The sequence below is a fragment of the Phalangium opilio genome, unplaced genomic scaffold, assembly GCF_054372755.1.
Source record: "Phalangium opilio isolate 3A_F unplaced genomic scaffold, DU_Popi_V2 ptg000013l_1, whole genome shotgun sequence".
Lineage (NCBI taxonomy): Eukaryota > Metazoa > Arthropoda > Arachnida > Opiliones > Phalangiidae > Phalangium > Phalangium opilio.
In genome coordinates, this window is record NW_028324148.1 from 7,394,142 (window position 1) to 7,401,513 (window position 7,372).

General features: G+C 36.0%; 1 long non-coding RNA gene across 1 annotated transcript; it reads right to left on the reverse strand.

Annotated features, from left to right (window-relative positions):
• Positions 1–5,077: 5,077 nt before the first annotated feature.
• On the reverse strand, positions 5,078–6,067 carry LOC149708764 (uncharacterized). The gene is made up of 2 exons (XR_016381194.1): positions 5,645–6,067; positions 5,078–5,572 (listed from the first exon to the last, which is right to left on the reverse strand). It is a non-coding gene; the product is annotated as an uncharacterized LOC149708764 (long non-coding RNA).
• Positions 6,068–7,372: the final 1,305 nt, after the last annotated feature.

The following is a 7,372-nucleotide window of genomic DNA, read 5'->3' on the forward strand; positions in this document are numbered from 1 at the left end:
TAAAAGAAATCCTCAATAATTAATGTTGTACCTTGGCCACAGCTTTTCCTATAGATACGTCTTCTGGTGAATTAACGAAATCGTCTTCGTCGCTACCATATTCCTCCTCGGTTTGGTATTTTGGATTTGATTTAAGCTGGTCTAGAATTACTTTAACCCCCAAATTTAAGACATGCGCAAAGCAACGAATCCGACATTGCGTAGTGTAACGATAACCAAGAACAGCACATCTTTCTTCGAGTTCTCTTGAAAAAGTATCGTTGTTGGACGCATTATCCATAGTTAGGGCAAATACCTGAAATACAAAGTGTTTGTGCCTGCTCCACGGAATATTAATAAGATTGTTTGATTAGGCTTACATTCCTAATGTTACGGTCTTTTATTAGATCCAGGAAAACGTCACATATGTTAACCCCCGTATGTCGTCCGGAGACATGAATAAATCCAAGCGTGATAGACCTCATAACCCAATGTGTTTCAATCCAGTGAGCAGTAACTCCCATAAACGCTACGCGGTTAGTTGACGTCCAAAGGTCCATCGTAAATGCTACTTGTCCATCCATGGTCTTCGGAAATCGTGAAATGTGAATAGATAACACATTTACCGGGAATACTAGACAGACGTAATTACCTCACATAGTTTCTTAATAATCGGTAGTTGTTCTTCATAAGCTTGTAGTATATAGGTTCTAACTGTTTTGGCACTCAACATTACGCTGTTAGACACTACAGAACTATTAATAAAATCTGTCATTGTAGACAAAGACTGGAAAGTGTAAAAGATAAGGTTTGAAAATGAACTGCCTGAAGTAACAGATATTAAAATTTTCACTTTTGAAGACATCATTATAAAACATCAATTATTTTAAAAAATTCTTATCTTACTTTTTTTCACCAAAATTACTTCGGGAAAGTATTTTAAAAAGGAACATGCGCGTTATTTAAAAATACTACGGCTTTACATTTTATTTTTTATCAAAAATTTAAAATTAGGTAGAAAATTGACCCTATAACGTGAGAAAATCGTTGAGAGCTTACAAAATATAAACCGTATTAAAACTTTACAAAACATATTCTTAAATTGTAAAGCTTTCAAAGTATTAAATATTAACGTGCTGTGTTGCTCTCAAAGATCACGATCAATCTACAGATCTTTTCGACACTAATAACTAAATCACAAAGAAAAGGCCTATATTATTTTCCGCTTCGCAATATTTTCAATTTTAAAATATAAAAATTTAAACTCTTCAAGAGAAATCTTTTCAGATATCCAAGCATTTGAATCTCCTAGAATCAAATGTTAGTTGAAAGTAAAAGCAGTACCAAGCTAGTATCCCTTAAACCCTTCTTGGTGACAACTACTATTGAGGACAAAATAGTTGGTAAATATTGCTGAAAAATATTTTGGGAAAATGAAATTTTGGTGAAAAAAAGTAAGATAAGAATTTTTTAAAATAATTGATGTTTTATAATGATGTCTTCAAAAGTGAAAATTTTAATATCTGTTACTTCAGGCAGTTCATTTTCAAACCTTATCTTTTACACTTTCCAGTCTTTGTCTACAATGACAGATTTTATTAATATCTGTCACTTCAGTCTTCATATTAATTAAAATTCTTTAGAAAATATGGGAGAACAAGTTGGGAAAACCAAAATATTACCTCTCCGTGTCAAGAAGATTATATAAACTTAAAGTATCCAATGAAAACGTTATTATGTTTCTGAGTTGGGGTTTCCCATTTTTGTTGTTGTTTTGAAAAATATATCGCAATGCACGGGCCTTGATAGATATAGGAGGCAATGAATGAAATATATCACAATGCACGGGCCTTGATAGATATAAGAGGCAATGAAGGAAATATATCGCATGCACGGGCCTTGGTAGATATAGGAGGCAATGATAATCTCTCTCTTTGCACCAGAGGTTTATCTTTAATATTTAAATAAATATAATTATTTTTAATTATTTTAATCTTCAATAATTAACATTAATAATAGTTAAATCGTTTAAAATAAAGTTATACCTATTATCTTCTCAAACTTTGCTAATATTGACGTTTAAAGTTAAGGGTACCCCTCTTGCCCGCTTTTTTCAAATTTGGGGTATATATACGATTCGTTTCCATTATAATAGTAAGGAAAAAGCGCAATTGCGAAAACCTTTGGTGGCGATCCCACCTTAGGGAGGCTAGACGTTTCTCGTAACCCTAGCTGATCGCCGCGTATATCCTAAAACCAAACGATGATAATGGAGTAGAAGCCAATGATACAGATTGGTGTCTATGTGGAATAGACGGAAGACCAGTGGATGGTGGTGTTAGAAGCCAGTGTAAGTGCAGACTGGTGTCAATGTGGGATTGACAAAGAGCAGAAGATGGTGGTGATTAGAAGCCAGTAAGAACAGACTGGTGTCCGTGTGGGATGGACAAAGACCAGAAGATGGTGGTGTGAGAACTCAAGTAGAGGAGCCATTTCCGTGACTGTGAAAGCAGTTCGGAAATGGCGAACACGTTTGCTCCGATACGCAAACTGCGAACGCGGTCACGTGGGTGTAACAACGGACAGACAGACAGACACACAGACAGACACACACACAGACAGACACACACACAGACACGGCCGTTACAGAACCTCTCCTGGACTACGTCACACGGAGAGGTAAAAAGTCCTAGGCCGTTGCGCGTCCATCGGTAATCTAGCTTAAATACCAGCCGTCGGTAATACGGCTAAATTACTAGTCGTCGGTAATGCGACTAAATTACCAGTCGTCGGTAATGCGGCTAAATTACCAGTCGTCGGTAATGCGGCTAAATTACCAGTCGTCGGTAATGCGGCTAAATTACCAGTCGTCGGTAATCTAGCTTAATTACCGGTCGTCGGTAATCTAGCTTAATTACCGATCGTCGTTAATCTAGCTTAATTACCGGTCGTCGGTAATCTAGCTTAATTACCGGTCGTCGGTAATTCAGCTTAATTACCGGTCGTCGGTAATCTAGCTTAATTACCGGTCGTCGGTAATCTAGCTTAATTACCGGTCGTCGGTAATCTAGCTTAATTACCGGTCGTCGGTAATCTAGCTTAATTACCGGTCGTCGGTAATCTAGCTTAATTACCGGTCGTCGGTAATCTAGCTTAATTACCGATCGTCGTTAATCTAGGTTAATTACCGGTCGTCGGTAATCTAGCTTAATTACCGATCGTCGGTAATCTAGCTTAATTACCGGTCGTCGGTAATCTAGCTTAATTACCGGTCGTCGGTAATCTAGCTTAATTACCGGTCGTCGGTAATCTAGCTTAATTACCGGTCGTCGGTAATCTAGCTTAATTACCGGTCGTCGGTAATCTAGCTTAATTACCGGTCGTCGGTAATCTAGCTTAATTACCGGTCGTCGGTAATCTAGCTTAATTACCGGTCGTCGGTAATCTAGCTTAATTACCGGTCGTCGGTAATCTAGCTTAATTACCGGTCGTCGGTAATCTAGCTTAATTACCGGTCGTCGGTAATCTAGCTTAATTACCGGTCGTCGGTAATCTAGCTTAATTACCGGTCGTCGGTAATCTAGCTTAATTACCGGTCGTCGGTAATCTAGCTTAATTACCGGTCGTCGGTAATCTAGCTTAATTACCGGTCGTCGGTAATCTAGCTTAATTACCGGTCGTCGGTAATCTAGCTTAATTACCGGTCGTCGTTAATCTAGCTTAATTACCGGTCGTCGGTAATCTAGCTTAATTACCGGTCGTTGTTAATCTAGCTTAATTACCGGTCGTCTGTAATCTAGCTTAATTACCGGTCGTCGGTATTACCAGTCGTCGGTAATCTAGCTTAATTACCATTCGTCTGTAATGTAGCTTAATTACCGGTCGTCGGTAATCTAGCTTAATTACCGGTCGTCGGTAATCTAGCTTAATTACCGGTCGTCGGTAATCTAGCTTAATTACCGGTCGTCGTTAATCTAGCTTAATTACCGGTCGTCGGTAATCTAGCTTAATTACCGGTCGTCGGTAATCTAGCTTAATTACCGGACGTCGTTAATCTAGCTTAATTACCGGTCGTCGGTAATCTAGCTTAATTACCGGTCGTCGGTATTACCAGTCGTCGGTAATCTAGCTTAATTACCATTCGTCTGTAATGTAGCTTAATTACCAGCCGTTGGTAATCTAGCTTAATTACCAGCCGTCGGTAATCTAGCTTAATTACCAGCCGTCGGTAATCTAGCTTAATTACCAGCCGTCGGTAATCTAGCTTAATTACCAGTCGTCGGTAATCTAGGTTAATTACCATTCGTCGGTAATGTAGCTTAATTACCAGTCGTCGGTAATCTAGCTTAATTACCAGTCGTCCGTAATCTAGCTTAATTACCAGTCGTCGGTAATCTGGTTTAATTACCATTCGTCGGTAATCTGAATTAATTACCAGTCGTCGGTAATCTGGTTTAATTACCAGTCGTCGGTAATCTAGTTTAATTACCCTTAATTGGTAATCTAGATTAATTACTCTTAATTGGTAATCTAGATTAATTACCCTTAATTGGTAATCTAGATTAATTACCCTTAATTGGTAATCTAGATTAATTACCCTTAATTGGTAATCTAGATGAATTACTCTTAATTGGTAATCTAGATTAATTACCCTTAATTGGTAATCTAGATTAATTACCCTTAATTGGTAATCTAGATTAATTACCCTTAATTGGTAATCTAGATTTATTACCCTTAATTGGTAATCTAGATTTATTACCCTTAATTGGTAATCTAGATTAATTACCCTTAATTGGTAATCTAGATTAATTACCCTTAATTGGTAATCTAGATTAATTACCCTTAATTGGTAATCTAGATTAATTACCCTTAATTGGTAATCTAGATTAATTACCCTTAATTGGTAATCTAGATTAATTACCCTTAATTGGTAATCTAGATTAATTACCCTTAATTGGTAATCTAGATTAATTACCCTTAATTGGTAATCTAGATTAATTACCCTTAATTGGTAATCTAGATTAATTACCCTTAATTGGTAATCTAGATTAATTACCCTTAATTGATAATCTAGATTAGTAACCCTTAATTGGTAATTTAATTAGTAACCCTTAATTCGTAATTTAATTAGTAACCATTAATTCGTAATTTAATTAGTAACCATTAATTCGTAATCTAGTTTAATAACCTCTAATTGGTAGTCTAGTTTAATTAACTCTAATTGATAATTTATTTTAAGAACGTTTAATTGGTAAACTACTTTAATTATTTAAATTCGTAATCTAGTTTATTTATCTTTAATTGGGAGTCTAGTTTAATTATCTTTTATTGGTAATCCAGAATAATTAGCAGGGAAAAGTTAAAATGTCCATTAAGCTAGTTTGAATTTGACTATATCCGCGACAATTTAGACCCGTGTGTTTTGATGGCGTCGCTGTAGCGGCCGCGTCAACGTCACTGCAGCAATATTAAAGCCGTCTTATCTCACTATCGATAGGCCATTCCAACCAAAAGGCATTAAGAAGAAACAATCGGATTATTATGAGGCAACTATACGTTAAAAAAATGCCAACATTGGTCTCGCTGATATTTCCTAATAAAACAGTGTATAAATGCTAAAATATCGCAGATTGGGGTAGTTTTTAAAATTTAAAATTAAACATACTTAAAATTAATTTTTCTCAAAAACCTTAAAAATGGTCCTAGAAAAAGGTTTAAATTTTGATATCAAACCGTTCCCAAACGTAACAAACGAATATTTCATGTCAAAAAGGTGGCCACAAAATGGCTAAATTTGAAAAAAACTCCATGTTATTTCTATGGGAAAATTTAACTTTTTCACCAAAAGGGCTGATTAATTTTATGGAAATGAAAACCACCCTTAGCAACTTTATTTTTTATACAATAAACTAATGGGTGGATCTTCTTGAAATTTTAACCACATATTGAGGGCCCGAATTGTAGTTCTGTGGAATTTTTTCAAAGCAGTTAATACGATACAAAAAAAGTTATAACCAATCAAAAAACCATCCTTATACATTAAAGTCGGTATGAGGTCTTATCTAAGAGAGCTATCGCTCTCCTAGAATTAGGGTCAATGGAGCCTACGAAGTTTCGGAAACTTAAAGCCTCTACTTCGTCAAATGGTATATCTTTTAATACAATCCAACGAATAAGCTTGTTTCTGGCATTATCTATAGCAGATGAATATACCTAGAATGAGAAGGGGATAATAGAAGAAGGATGACACTCTGTATCTTCTTAATGCTTCAGTTATATAACATGATTCTTCCCATCATTTTTGTTTGCTTTCCTGTTCATCAAACTTCTGATGGGCAGGTGGGGTGTATTCTATAACATTTTGGTACTAAATACTTAATTAGCAATAAGCCCAGAAACCTCGTCTTGACGTGGGACAAAATTCAAAAGCGCGCCTTTCAAATAGTTAAGCGCTAATAGAGTAATTACGAGGGATCGCGTATCGTTTTTCGTAACCTTTATCCAAATGTTCTGATGTTGAAAATAATCATGTTACAATTACCTTGATTTGTGTTACACTTCTCTCGAAGCGAGCTACAATACATTAAGAACCAACCGCAACTTCATTAACGAGGCTTTTTTTGTACAATACTAAGTACTGACTGACAACGTGAATGTAAACCTAGCGTAAAATCTTTCAAGTTTGGTGTCAAAAAAAATCACGCGTGCTTTTATATTTTCATTTCAAAATAGCCACATTAGGCCTAACAACTACAAGTTTTTCGATCTGTAAACTTAATGAAATTACAGTGCGAAAAGGTTAGGGCGGGTTGGAGCTCTACACGTTTTCGAACACTTTTGTCGGTCAAGAGAGGGATTACGAGTAATGAATTCAAAATCTACATACCTTTGACCTTTCGTAATCTTCCACGTGTTCGGGATGTTTCCTTTCCACATGGTATCTCAAATTTCCCGTGGATATACTGCCATTTCGGCCTTCTGAATACGAAACACTAAATACGTAAACGTATGTTTGACACCGTTCCTATTTTTAAACATGTAATACGCAGTACATTTGGACAAGGACGCCTGTATTACACTAGATTTTGACTGTATTCTGATAAAAATGAATGACTTGTCAACCAAAGCCACTAAATCAAGTACGGTTCAAAAGGAGCAACTATTCACGCTTATTTGGCTGTATTTTTTATCGTAGAAAAATTTCAACCAAACGAACTAAACCAAGGACGCTTGGACATTGACATCTATTGACATTTGTATTTTACTGAATTCTGGGGAACTTTGAAAAAACCAAAGTCACTAAACTGAAAACGCTTGGACAGGGACACCTAATCCCACATGTATTTAATTTGTACTTTATAGCTGTCCCACATGTATTAAATTTGTACTTTAT